The 15,373-nt window shown below is 32.2% G+C and overlaps 2 long non-coding RNA genes across 4 annotated transcripts; both read left to right on the top strand.

The window, feature by feature from the left end:
- Nucleotides 1–571: 571 nt before the first annotated feature.
- Nucleotides 572–14,360, top strand: LOC129880257 (uncharacterized). 3 transcript variants are annotated; one of them, XR_008765353.1, is made up of 4 exons: nucleotides 572–1,145; nucleotides 2,223–2,282; nucleotides 4,493–4,594; nucleotides 13,893–14,360. It is a non-coding gene; the product is annotated as an uncharacterized LOC129880257 (long non-coding RNA). The 3 variants fall into 3 exon arrangements; XR_008765354.1 differs by having other exon boundaries at nucleotides 13,915–14,359; XR_008765352.1 differs by lacking the exon at nucleotides 13,893–14,360 and having other exon boundaries at nucleotides 4,493–5,767.
- LOC129880258 (uncharacterized) lies at nucleotides 11,870–12,786 on the top strand. The gene is made up of 3 exons (XR_008765355.1): nucleotides 11,870–11,948; nucleotides 12,063–12,133; nucleotides 12,736–12,786. It is a non-coding gene; the product is annotated as an uncharacterized LOC129880258 (long non-coding RNA).
- Nucleotides 14,361–15,373: the final 1,013 nt, after the last annotated feature.

Here is a 15,373-nt window from a genome sequence, read left to right as displayed (position 1 = left end):
TGCTTATGTCATCAAGATAACAAATACATTTAAATCTCTATTTAATGATTAAGTATATGATTTTCCTTTGTCCACATGTTCTAGTTTCCTTTGGCTCCAAGTTTTGTTAATGTACTGTATTCCACTGCCTTATCTCTCACCCCTATACTCATTTATAAATTAGCTGAAGTCTTGAAGTCTTGAGAACATAGAGGTAGAAAAAGGTGTAGTGATTAGCCAACTTTCAACTCCCTCTTCCGATTTACTTAATTTTATAGTATTATATTTTGTTGATTCATGTATTTTCTAATTAATAAGAGAAAACTTGTTTAATTCTGGAGAAACATTTCACACTGCTGAAATAGTTTTTTAGGATAGTGCCTGGCACGACTCAAGTATTATTTATATATATATATATATATTACTTATAATATTATTGTAGTAGTATTTATCTAAATATTCATATTATTATTTTGATATTAAAATAAAATAAATAGAAAGATCTATTTAATTTTCAGTAATTCTATTTTGCTAAATAATAAGTTATATTATTATTGTGAAGTTTTTATTGTTTCCCAATAATTATTTTTCCCTATATTTTCCAACAATAACTTTCATACCTGCTAAGTTTTTAGCATGAGATTATACAAAGGTCAATTTCAAACGACCATATCTCTCAAAATAAGAAGAGCTAGGTGGTCTACAACCTATCAAATTAAAGTCTGTTTGTCTTATTTCCAACTCCATCAATCCGAGTCCAAAGTAAAATATTATGATTGATTTATCAGGAAAGCTTTGATCTGGTAGTGTGTGAGGGCCAGAGTGACGGTCCGTCAAAAGAGTGATGGCCCATCACAAATGGGCGTCACACTTGACCAGGAAAATCATTTTGGCCAGTTTTGCCAGCCTAAGTGACAATCTGTCACTCAGACGACGACATAACCAAAAATTTTGTCGATTTTTGCTTTAAATAAGGGTATATTTATTCTAAAGTTTTTGGAGAGTTATCTAAATGGCCTTAAAATGTGTAGGAGGGTTGGAAAAATCAGTTTTTCATCAATATAAAACCCTCTCATTCTCTCCTAAACTTCAACGCTCAATAATTCTCAAGAAACACCAAGCTAGGGTTCCTCCTTCAAGGTTCTTTCTTAAGTTTTGTCCCTAAGGTATGAAGGACTTCAATCCATCCTCATGTCCAAAACTCCTCAATTTTTATGAATCTAATTTCATAGTTAGGATTTATTAACCTACTTTCTAATTCAACCATGCATTTTTATGATCCAATTGCATGATTTCTTGAATTACTTACTCATGATTATGACTTTTGACTATTATATTTCCTTTTTATGCTTAGAAAAGTTTTTCCACGACATCCTAATTAGTTCTAGACATGATTTTATTTATAATTCTTGAAGCTTATATTTCAAAGGATGATTTTAGAGTCTTTATGTTATTGTGAAAGTTGGTTTGAGAATCTACAAGTTATGCATGATCTAAAAAACTTTCTCATGATTTGAAAGATGTATTTTATAAAGAGATTTTAACATATGATTTTGGAAAGAAATATTTAAGCTTCGTCTCATAAATTTGAACATAATCTCACAGCAAAATATAGTTTTAGGAAAAAACATTCGAGCAACACACATGATAAGCTTATAAATAAGTTTAATAGATATGTTATGAGCTATATAAATAGTGTGTTTTGGGAGTAGTATTTAGTACCGAACGAACGAGGATTCTAGATAGCCCAAGTTCCAAAACTACGTGCTATCGTAGGATTATGTTTCACTGCTTTGAGGTTGACCATTTGATCCTGAGAGGCTCAGATTAGTGAATCCACATAGATAGATAGGCTGTATACCCTGCCAAGATATAAGGTATCCTCCCAACTGGAGCATTCATTGGTGTATCATAATTTATATGTTACTTGATATAATCATTATAAGATTTCAAATAGTATAATTTCGGATAGCATGGTTTTCAGATATGAATCATTTCAGATGTAATTTTGAAAAATATGATCTCAGATATACATTCTTTTTGAAAAATATTTATTTATGGTCTTTCACTGCATTCTTCCTCATTTGATATTTACAAATAATTAATAGAAAGATTCATTGTGATCCCTCTCACAACTTATGATATAGACGCGAATTCAGCTATTTAATTTCATTCCTACCTACTCAATATCTTTTCCATATTGATCACATACCTCTTATGCGCTAATTTTTCATGTGATGTAGATACAAGTGGTCGTTCTTTGCCTCATGATTAGAGAGTAGCAGTTCGTAGTTCAACAATTGGTGAGTACTCCTCATTCGGGGACATAGTTTTGTCATTTCTATTCTTATTTCTGACTTGTTTGATGGCTAGCTGGGGGTCTTGTCTCTACAAATTATTTATTCAGTTTCTCTATTTTTTCTCTGTTAATTTTTCAAGAATAAAATAATAGGTAAAACGTTACTGATTTATACTATTTTGGTTACTTTTTAAGAATTTGTATTATTTTGTTCATTTATTTTAAATTTGCATTATTTTGATTAAAACACGCGAGCCAAGGACCAAAGCTTCGATGAAGGCAGTCATAACTATAATGCTCCTAAGATAGTGAAATTTCTTATCAAGTAAATTTTGATCGACGAAAAGCATAACGATCCACATGGAAAATGTTTATTCTTATATTAATCTTGAATCTGATTTGTTAGTGATTGTGAGTTTTAAAATAGAAAAGAGCATTAAGTTGTATGATACTTCACGACCGATTTAGAAGCAAAATGTGAAAGATACAGTTATCGCACACCAGGTCTCAACCATGCGACTACTCCAAAGTGTTACCCAATGAACTATCCGCTGCCAATATCCCTAGGATTGTTCATAACGTAATCAAAATCAATAACCCGAATCAAAAAAAATTTATTGATTAATCGATAATGAATCATTAGTTTAGAGGTTTAAATAACGGTTTTGATTTTTATTACACAGATTCTTAATGTTTTAAGGTTTTTTACTAACAGAGTTAACCGATAATCCGATAGTAAATTCATAAATTATATTTATAACATTCGGTATATAAAGACCGACCAAGATGCAATCGGTTAGTTCATATGCATAGTTTATTTGATTTGTCATCTTGTTGTTTCTATGTGATTTTCAATAAATTATTTTTGTGTGAAATTTTAATAGATAAACCCATAACTTAACCAATAATAATCAATAACCAATAAATCAATAACTGATTTCTTAATGATTTTATAACGATTTAGCATGTGTATGAATCGATATCTAATAAAGCGAATGGATAAACTTTAAAATCGAATGAAACCAACCGATACCACCGCCAACTGATAATTTCTGATGAGCAAATTAGCAACGAATTAGTGAAAAAGTTCGTAACTGATTTTTTATTTTTTTTTAAATGTTCGGGATCTATTCGGAGGTGACAAACCCAACAAGATTTTCTCCATACCAGGGTTCTAACTCGAGATGTCTAGTTAAAGGGTGAAACTGTTTTTGTTGTGGAGCTTGACTATAAAAGATGGACATTTCGATCCTTGTAGAACATGTGTTCGTTGAAATGTCGCTGAGACGTTGTTTCTCCATAGCTAGGTTGATAACTGTATCAATTGTTGTCATTAAGAGGTCCCAATAAATAGCAGAGAACTTCATGTTTTCATTCCTTGCTACTGTTATTGCTTTCGACTAGTTATATCTCTCCGTATGCACTCTCAATTACTCGAGTAGTGACAGAGAAAGAAAGGATTGTTAATTCTAGCAAATTAGATTAGGTAGTTCCCTGATTTATAGGACATTTGTTAGCTCGTTCGATATGGTGAAAAAGATAAGAGGATATTTTCCTGGGATGTAATGCACAGAAGACTCACAAAAGGCTACAAGTTTGGAGTTCGTCGAAGCATCCTCTGATTCTTTGATAGGAATTGAAGTTGTTCCGCATTTAAGAATTTCTCTTTGCAGCATTCTACTTTTCTTGGTTGTGTTGTCTGCTCGTTTTGACGTTAACAAATGCACTTATAGTTCAAGTTCAAGGCTCACAGAGCTTAACGAGGTAGAATCATCTAAGACTATATATAACTGTGTTGATGTAGGTATTTATCTCTCTCCAATTCTGCTTTGAAATCTAAATGACTTCACAATTATGAGAAGAGCGCATAAGAGAGTAACTGAAGGTTTTAGTTGTTGTAGTAACCATTTAGAAGCTTGTTCTGAAGTTGTTAGTGTTATAGGGAGTCCAATCCTGGAGTTTGAAGCAACAAACTTATGATGTTTTGGTTTTAAAAAAATCGAAACAAGCTTGCTTCTAGCATCTGTTGTTTCTTTATGGCTCTTGTTGAAGGCTTTCCATCTCCAAATTGTCAAAGAGCGAAAAGTACATCTCTAAGTTTAGTTTCAGTTGTAACTAATATTGATCAACTCATCCATGATTGCTATAGTATGGTCCCTGATTTTCGTAGAATTGTATGCTTGTTTGTTCATATGGTGATCATCTTGATTTCAGTGATGCAGCTGAAGAGATGCTTTCGGGCTTTCTTAAGCTAAAGCTTGATGGATTCATATCGTTAATCGGACATGTAAACTGCTGAAAAGGATAAGGAGCAAGGTAAGATGCTTGTTTTTCATCATATGTCATACTTTGTCCAGAAACATGGAGATGAACTCCTTGCTATTGTCAAGCTTATTGTCTACACTGATGCCTTTTGGTGTGTGGGTGTTCCGACTATCGGTTGGGGCTTCCTGATAATTGGCTAGCCTTTATGAAACTTCATGATATTGATTGGTTAGTGCTTTTTACTCTTCAAAATGGACAAACTTCACATTGTAATGTTCACCTGTTTGACCTCACTGCTATTAAGTTTGATTATCCATATAGCAGTCAAGGTAATGCAAAACTCCGATGGTGGTGTCATGCTCTGCGTGGTACTTGCTACCTGCTGAGTGCTATAGTTGATTTCTTATATTACTTTATGTATATTAGTTTCTATTTTAAGTCGGGCGACACCTACTCATTATCTATTGCCCTGTACTGTCCCCTACTTGTATATTTCTTCGTTCCCTACTTGTATTTTTCTTCGTTTTCCTTTTGTGGAGTGCCCTCAGGTTCTAGGGTGAGCTATTATTCTTAGCTCGTGTTGGATTCTTTCAGACTTGGTATTTTAAGATTAGATGCCCTTGATGTGATGACTTTAAGATTTTGGGGAATGTTATATAATAGACTTTAATGGCTTTTGTTATTTCCTACTTTCATAAGTTTGAGCTTCCGCATTATTGTTGTATTTCATAAGTTGAATAGTTAATATAAGTTGGATATTTAATATAAGTTGGGGTTTGCATTCGTTGGTTTGCTCATCTAGAAGATTAAGTAGGGTTGCCACTTATGACCCTTTTTGGGTCGTAACAACTCGAATCTTGAAGATAAGGCTCTTTTTGAAGGGCGGAGAAATGTTATAAATCTAGCACGATGGAGGACCCATGTTGAAATATGTCAAGTTACATTTGGGACGCTAGGAAGATGCCTATATGTACATTGAAGAGGGAGGTAATCTATTAGCGCATGCTAAGACTTGTCAAATATCTATAAATTAGGGCATGCTAAGAACTCGAAGTGAAGAAAATGGGTCGGGGATGGGTTAAACTAGTGGTTTCTAAAGGAATCGAGTATGGAAATTTACATAAACATACTACATTAAGAAAATATTTACCATTTATAACAATAATATTTTTTTTTACGGAACACTTATAATACAATTTTAATACATATTAGCGATAATAATTTATAAAACTCATATAATACAAGTTTTATTCATGGATAATATATTTATCACATACTTTAATACACTTATAATACATTGTGTCAATTTCTTACCAAACAAGTATAATATATTTTAAAACACTTATAATACATTTATATTGCATGCATAATTCAATTTTAATACATGACAGATATATCATAATATTGCTATATATGATAATAAATAAAAAAACATCGCTAAAATCAGTAATTATTTATTAAAAAACATTCTTTCTAGTAATTTTTCCTTCAAAATTGGTGGCGGGTCAACAGTCCATCTATCAAAATTAAGGACAAAGAAATTTGTGTCAGAATATAATAAAAGAGATATATTTTGGATTGAAAGTATAGCGGGAGATATATTTCGATCGAAAATATACAAATCTATCTATCTATATATAACTTTGAGTTTAGTTCATGTGCACTGATTGTCTAGAAAATATTTATCCAATCAAATCAATTGCATATACCACTATTTAATAATATTGTTTGGTAATCTTTATAAATGATAACTTACCTGCTATATCAGGTTAAATTGCACTCACAATATAAATAACATATTGATCATTGATCAATTTATAATAATTAAGCTGATGTTGTTGGCTTATTGGCTAAGGATTTAGGAGGGGGAGGCAATCTAATGAGAGGCAATCCAGCAGTTGCAAAGAACTCATGATTATTTCTCTCATGAATCTTCTTGATATAATTTGAAGCCTTATGATTTGTAATTTGAGCACTCAAATTACTTAAATCATCTTGATTTCTCTTGTGAAATTTCGTGATATAATCAGAAAAAATCCCATCTTGATCATGATCAATATTATTTTGATGAACTAAACATGACGAAGATTTTTTACTCTGATCTCCTTGATCATGTTCTTTCACAAATGTGTAAAAAGTTGATTTGGATTTTGGAACTTGTGACTTCTTGTAATTCCCTTTTTCTAGTTGAGATGAAGAGATTTTAGAAACATTATTGGTTGAGGATTGGGAAATTTTATGATGTTTATTGTTTGTTCCTCCAAGATTGATGGATGCAAGAGAAAAAGATGATAGTGTGATGACATTCACCACTATTTGCATGGATTTTTCACAAAGAGTTTTTTTTTCTTGCACCATGTGCTTTTGAGTCATGATTGAACCAAAAAAAAGATAGAAGGAAGTTGTGTGTTTTTCTCTAGAATAGTTTCCTTTATTTATAAAGGGAGTAATCTTTAATTTATTCTGTGGGGTTAGTGGATTGAAATTTGATTGCAATACAACAATCAAGGGAGGGACATGGCACTTTTTTTTATTGACTTGCTCCAAGATGGGAAAGAACTTATGTGCCGGAAGAAAAAGAAAAAGAAAAGCATATTTGGTGGAATAGTAAATACTTTTTTAGATCTGTTTGATCATAGATATTATAGGTATTTTTTTGAAGGAAAAAATAACAAAGTTTGTTCAAACTAATTCTATCTACTACTCCCTCTGGCCATCATTATTTGTTCATATACTAAAAATAAATCTCCAATAATATTTATTCAGTTTGAAAAATCAATGAATTATTTATCTATTTATGTCCATTATAACCTTGCTATTAGAGACTATTCAATATCTAATACATTTCTCAAAGTATTAAATTTAATATTTTTAAAGAGCAATAATGAATAACTATTATTGAACAGAGAGAGTATTTTCTCTCATTAAATGCACTCATCTATTTTGAGGCACTCGTAACTATCCAATTACAGTTTGTCTTTGGAAAAATATGATTTAGAGCCCGTTTGGATTGGCTTTAAGTTGGTTTTGACCAACTTAAAGCCCCCTTTTAGCTTTTGAACGTGTTTGTGTAATGCTAACTTTTAGCCGTAAAGTTTTTAAAGTCAATCAAAAATGAAAAGTTAGAATTTCTAACTTTTTGTTTCTAGTGCTTAAAGCCATTTTGTTTGACCATAGAAATTACTTTTATATCCCTTATTTTTTAACTAAATTCCCAAACTATCATTTTTATTCTTTTAACCCTAAAATTCAAACACTTATTTTCAACATAAGCACTTTTATCCAAACACTCAACTGCTTATTTATAAAAATAACTTCCATCACTTCAAAGTTCTAAAAGTACTTCATACCTAAAAGTTACTTTTTTAAGCCCATCCAAACGGGCTCTTAGACGATAAAAGTTTTTCATTGGCGGTGCCTTACTTGCTTCACCTCAACTTTCACAAGATATTTTTTCGTATGACTGAAAAAAAATTAAATTCAATGATTTAACGATTTATAAAAAGATTGAGCTAACTGTTATTTTCATTTGGTTATGTTGTACTCTAATGCGTGAAACGCTGAAGCTTATTATTTTAGTTATACTTTGTTATGGTTCAGATATGACTATAATTTGTATAGTGACTTTTAGATAATGTATTATTTAATTTATAATAAAAATAATAATTTATGTCAAATCTATAAGTGTTTTTGATCGTTTTTAAAATTTATGAGTATATATCATATTGAATGTTTTCTTTTAAAAAGTGAAATAATTTTCAAAAATTATGACCAAGTGCATATTGAAACTTCAATTTAAACTTCATCCAAAGTCCAAACTAATTTTCCTAAAGTATTTGAAACTCTATGAATAAATGTCATCTTTAATTAGAAAGGTCTCTAATTTAAGTTATAGGTATAAGATGCTTTTCGTAGAAAATACTTCACTCCAAAAATAATTTTTTTCCATACAACTCCAAATTAATTAAGGTAAAACATAATTTTAAAAAATAAAGTATGTGCCCAATGTGATAGAAGCAATATTGTCAAAAAGGGCAGTGGGTATAGATTTCATCGAATCTACAGTGTCAGTATTTCCAAGAATTTTCTGCTCCTATATATTTTTTTATTAAACTATTTAATTCTGAATATATTGTGTTAACAAAAAGTTTGTTTTTTTCTAGTACAGAACAAAGAGTGTATTTCTTTGCGATTTTGAGTTCAAGCCAATTAGATTTGACAAAAAAAAATACCACTAAAAGATGAAAGCAATCTTAATTGTTTTTAAACACTTGTATGTTGGTGTTGGTGTTGTATTAGCCGTATTTTAGTTCTAATTTTTTATATTTATCATCGTTTCTTTATTGTGTTTCAGCTACTGTACTATTTTGTTCTTGTTCATATTCAGTTCTCGTAGGTTTTGTATTGCTTCTCTTATTAGTTGTTATATTTTTTTTGCTGTATCTGAATTTGATGCACTTAAATCGAGAGACTTTTAGAAACATCTATACCTCCACGAGGTAATAATAGGTTTTGTGTATATTCTAGTCTTCCTAAATCACACTTATAAAATTTCACTAGATATATTATTATAGTTAAGATCTATCTAAAGTAAGCTTCACATAAAAAACAGAAATATTCTTCAAAGATATGTAGCAAAATAATAATAATAATAACAATATTATTATCATTATATACAAAAAGTTTCCAATAAAATAATTATGCCTAATCTATTTAAAGTAATTGCAAAACACATGGTCTTTACTTAATGAAACAATCAAAATGAAATGATCCTTGATTAGACATTAAGATATTTACACGTGGACAGAATTCTAGGTGGACACTTGTAAACTTTTAATTAATTCTGAATCTCCACTTTGTGAAATTCTTAGGGAGAGAGTACTGATTCTAACTTTTGTGTATTGTTTGATAGGTTCTTTACGGCTATGAGATAACGAGTTATGAAAGAAATTTGGTAATTATGTAACGATTTTAAATTAATATAAAAATAATTAGATAGAAATTAATATGATGATAAATTATATTCACGATGTTGATATATGTGTGTATATATATATATGCTATTTTTTAAAAAAAAAATTCAAACGAAAAATACTATATTCGCACCTTTGTAATCGCAGGCCCCCTCTCTTCTCTTGCATAAACGCATGCATCTGCGCTCCCGGGCAGGGCCCTATTTGGATAGAAAGAAAAGAGCCTTGACTCTGCCAATTATTATTCTTTAAGTGAAGTCCCGACCGGTAAGGTCTTTAGTACCATAGACTGATGAAATGATAGCGTCCATCAAGCCAGCGACTAGGCCCCAAAAGTTTGTATTCTCAAATGATATCAGAGGGATTTGCATGTATTGTGGAAATTCCATTTTCTCTACGCGGGTTCAATCCCCGTCGTTCGCCCATCAATAAATGGACCGTTTGTTTCGGAGACACAAGACAAACCTACCACTTTCTCTATTTAAAGAAAAAGAAAGAGGGTGCGGCTCAAATCACTTTAATTGAAGTAGGGGCGGAGCTCCTCTCCTTACAATCAAGTGGCTTTCACTCCTCATAGAGAGTACACCTACTAGACCCATACTCATTACGAATGTGTTCACTAGACATTTCTTTTTTCAAGTCACGATCCGAAAGGTTGTGTAAAATTAAAATAATAGGGTTGATTGGGGAAGTAGGTTAGTTTAGAAGACGCTCCTGGCGGGTGGTCGCTAAGAGTAATAGATCGGTTAGATGTGAATCTTACTTTTCTTGGCTACACAGAGATCATGGCCATTGTATCAGTTAGATGTGAAAAATGCCTTCTTGCATGGGGACCTTTGAGAATAATCAAAAATGGACAGTGTTCAATTGGAACGGGGAATCAATGCCACATTTGTGATCCCAAAAAGAAAAATAACAAGTGGTTTTCTTGGTTGGTTAATTGGTCACATTTTATTCATTCATCCATACACCTTTTTTTCATTTCAAAATAGCGATACGGTGTATCAAATTCCGCCATTTCTCACAAAAGCGAAAATACTTTCCAGAAAAAAAAAACAATTGATTTTTCCCGCCTTTGTACAGTTGGATACAAAATTATCTATTTTTGAAAGAGGAGCTTAATTCTAACTATAGTTAAACCCCTCATGTGATATTTGTTGAGCTAATCAACAATTTAACCAAAGTGGCTTTCTAGATATATAAATACTCTCAACAATTTAACCAAAATGGCTTTCTAGATATATAAATACGCATAATTGTTTTTTGTACTCATATATGATCTTTCATAGAATCTCAATTCTCAAACTTCCGTTTCATGTTTTATTCTTTCTCCAATTTATATATATATATATGTTTTATTCTTTCTCCAACATATATATATATATATATGTTTCATGTTTTATTCTTTCTCCAATATATATATATATGAAAAATATTTTTTAAAAGTACAAAGATGTACCTTAGAGTTTATTATTTATATGGTAGAAGGTATAAGAATAGTATTGAATAAGGTGTATTAGTAATGTTATAATTAGGAATATTGAATTAGTTATGTTGGAATTAGATATGTTGAGATTATCTGATATTCACTGTTTGATTTGGTGTATTAAGAACAATTATGTCTGTAACCATGTTTATTAATGTATTAATAGCTCTTATATTGTTAACACCATAATTTGCTAAGTATTATGTTACACCCCATACTTTTGTACCTTGGAACGCGTTCTTAAGCTTCTTAAGTTTCTTAAGGTTTCCTAAAGTTTCTTAAAGCTTCTAAAAGCTTCTTTAGAACTCTTAAGCTTCTTAAGAGTTACCATGTGAGTCGGGTAATCTATAACGCTATCAAACAACTCTAAGGAAAGAGAATGTGATACCCCACAATAGAGAAGATTGGAAATAGAGTTATAAGAATCCGGAAGAAGTTGGAGACCGAATAATGAGTCGTAGGACTCGACTTACTCACTTAAGTTACCAATTTGAAAATCTTACATACCTAAGCTACTTGAGCACATACCAAGGTTACGTAGTAAGGATCACATAGGTTCGTAAGGCAAGATGAGATTACGAACCCACAAGGAGAAAAAGAAAGCGCCACGTGGCAGCCCATGAGAGAGTGCCACATGGCAGCATGAGGGGGTGCCATGTGGCAGCAACTGCAGCAAGGGGTGGGCCCCCACATGCCACGTGGCAGCCCCTAAGTGGAGGAAGTGATGTATGGGCCCACTAAGAGCTTGACACATGTCACCACTTAGGGGATGACACGTGTCACTCCCTAAAGTGATATATATAGATATGATTTATGACTTAAAGTCTTATCTTTATCCTTTAGTTCTTTTTCATCTAAGAAAAGTCAAGAAAGTTCTAGAGAAGAGGAGAAAAGAAAATTCTAGCTAGGAAGAAGAAGAGAGCTTCGGATTTGGGGAGAAAAATAGGTAAGTTCTCCAATTTCGTTTCGTAAATTAATTATCTACGGTATACCACGAAGGTATGAAGGTGTTAGTAATATAAATTTATGATTTGGATCATCCCAAAACATTATCAAACAGCCACGAAGATTTAGGCGCGCTAAAGAAACTTCCGAGGCAAGTTTCGACTAGTTTGACGAGTTTCAGACAAGGTAAGAGTCTCTCTTTTGAACTGGAGTTTACGATGATGTTATGAGGTATATTAAATTTATTAAATAAGGTTGGAAGTAGAAAATTTTCATAAGAATGTTTGACGTTAGAAACAACTAAATTAAAGTTGTAGTAGCTAAATCGAAGTCACATAGTGTGTTGTGATTGTGGCGCTGCGGTTGTAGCTGGTCGGATGGCATGTTGCAGGGCTGAAAAGTACTCAAAAAGGGGTGTGGGTGCTTCTGGTTGCAGCCACACGACCCTCCGCTTCATATGGTAAAAGATTTTACGAAAGGAAGGCTAAAAACTCTATTTTGGTATCGTAGTTTCGAGCTAGTTATTTGGAGTTGTATTTAGTAATGTTGAGGTGATTTGATTATATATATGGCTGCTGGTTGTTGTTGGTAATATGGCTGTTAAGATTAGCAGTCGGATAGGACAAATTATAGGGGAGATGCTGCCCGATTTTTGGTAACTTCGGAACTAGTAATAAACTAGTCGGGGGAAAGGGATAAGGGAATGATTCCTATGAATACGTGGGTGTAGAGTTGGAAATTGGAAAATGAAAGGTTATTAATCTTAGTATTACTTTCATGTTAAATAGGTTAAGGAGATATCGAGGCAAGCTGGGTTACGATTAATCTCTAAAGAGGTATGTGAAGTTACTTTCTTTGTTTTGGCATGTTTTTGGCATAAGTATGTAAATCTACCTTTCTTCTCTCTTGATATGTCTTTGACATAAGTTATGATGTTATGATGAAATGTTTATGGTACCAAGTCCCTTGATGGTCCAAGTATGATATATGTTACTATCTAAGGATCGGACCATACGTTCCACGGAACATATGTATAAGACGACAACTACATGAGGAAAAGTAGAGAGTATGTAAAGAAGTCCCTTCTTTCTTTTGGCATGTCTTAGAGTTAAGTAAAGATTAATATGAGCTTTGGGGGTTATTCCATTCATAAGTCTAGAGGGTGATTCATGATTCCGGTTCTTAGAGATTCTCCGGTAGTTAATGTTCTTGACTTTGATAAGTTATTTTGTATCGTCTTGATTCATGCCTATGATTTCTAAGGCTCTTTTGATATGATCAATAGTGATATTAGAGGGATGATTGATATGACTATCGTCCTGATTTCCAAACGACAATTCGTCTTGGTTACTTCACTGAGTCTTTGACAATGTTTTATATTGCACATGGTTACTCACTACTCTACTCGAGCATACTGTAACCCTTTTACCACCAAGTCCCATGTCGGGTACGTAATCGTGCACAATTCATTGCATTATCCACCGAGTCCCTCACTAAAGGGCGAGGTACGCTATGTGAGGAAATGATAATGCAATGACATGAATGACTCACCGAGTCCCTCACTAGAGGGCCGGGTAAATATATATATGATATGATTATTTACCGAGTTCCATAAAGGGTCGGGTATGGTATATGATAATTATTCACCGAATTCCATAAAGGGCCGGGTACGATATATGATGATTATTCACCGAATCCCATAAAGGGTCGGGTACGATATATGATGGTATGATTATTATGATAGTATGATTATTTATCGAGTCCCACAATGAGCCGGGTACGAAATACGACTCTGAGATGCATGACTTCATTTTATAAGACGCACGTATAGTGTTTTATGAGTTGTTATATTGTTCCCTGCATCCCTCTATCAACTGTACTCTCTTTGCAGTATTTTATGCTTTAAATACTCACTACATATATCGTACTGACCCTCTTTCTTCAGGGGCTGCGTTTTATGCTCGCAGGTACAGATACACACTTTAGAAATACGCCAACGTAGGAGTCCCACTCAGCAATCCAAAAGCGCTCTCTTGTGCCGGAGCCTAGATTTTGGGTACTAACCCTCGATGTATATGTTTATCTGTTTACGGGTACGACGGGGGCCCTATCCCGCCTTATGTTACTGTTCTTACTCTTAGAGGTCGGTGGACATGTATGTGGGTTGTATATATGTATGTGGGTTATGTATATGTATGTATGTACAGTTGTGCCGATATGCAGCGATAGCCTCGTCGGTTTATATATTATCTTGTCTATTGGCACACTATGACTCAAATAGGAGACATGTTTACTTATGGTTAGCAAGGGTATACGCGAGTGCCCAGTTCAGGCATCCGTCACAGCCCACGCAGTTGGGTCGTGACATATTAATTATAAGTCATATAATATTGAATATGGTGTATAACTAATTCATGTATTATTAGTTATATACAGGCTAAAAATTCTACCAATTAATATATATACATTAAAACCTTTATAAATGCATATGCTTGGGACCGAAAAAAAATATTCATTTATCGAGATTATGAGTTTATCAATAAATGCATAAAATATTTATTTATCGATAAATAAATATTTATTATTTTAGAGAGTATTTTGCAGTATGTGCCATAAGAAAGAAAAAAATATTTGAATTAAGAATTTTAAAATTTTAAATATAGGAAACTAAAAAGTGTAGTATTTGCATATTTATTATTTAAATCTAGGAAAGCTAAAAGAATTTAGTGAAGTTTAATGTTTCTAATTGTATTTATTTATATATATAAATTCTTGATATATTCTAGTAATTATTACTTTATATTTTTTCTGGGCCTTTAATACTTTATTTTTAATTATTATCTAATGTATTTAGCGAGAATATTACTTTAATATAATTGGCCCAAATCGGGACCGAAGAAAAATATTCATTTAGCGAGATTACTACTTTATCGAATATTACTTTATATATATATATATATATATATTAAATTCTCTAATACATCCTTCCAAACAACCTCTTATTTAGGGGGGAACGTAGAGGTAATCGAGGGGGTTCGAGTGAACCCTCTCGGCAAAAAATTACATCGTATATATAAAGTATTTAAAAGAATTTTTATGTTTATATATTAATTTTGAACATTTTGAATATAAGGTTAGAGGTTGACTTAGTGATTGAGGAGTTCATAACTAACCTTGAAGTTTCAAGTTCAAATCTCAACTTAGCACTACATATTTTTTTCAAACACCCTTGATGAAAATTCTGAATCCGCCATTGAACTAGATAGTCTATGTTGCTCGATTTCAATAATATCGATATTGGAGATATCTCCGAACAAATTGAGCCAAAGCAATAAATTTGATGATACAAATAATAAATTGGATAGAGAAGAAAATGATAGTGTTTTATGAATTTATGATTCTCCAACATATATATGGATCATTTTA

The sequence above is a fragment of the Solanum dulcamara genome, chromosome 2 (assembly GCF_947179165.1).
Source record: "Solanum dulcamara chromosome 2, daSolDulc1.2, whole genome shotgun sequence".
NCBI classification, from domain to species: Eukaryota; Viridiplantae; Streptophyta; class Magnoliopsida; order Solanales; family Solanaceae; genus Solanum; species Solanum dulcamara.
This window is presented reverse-complemented; position numbering and strand designations above follow the sequence as displayed.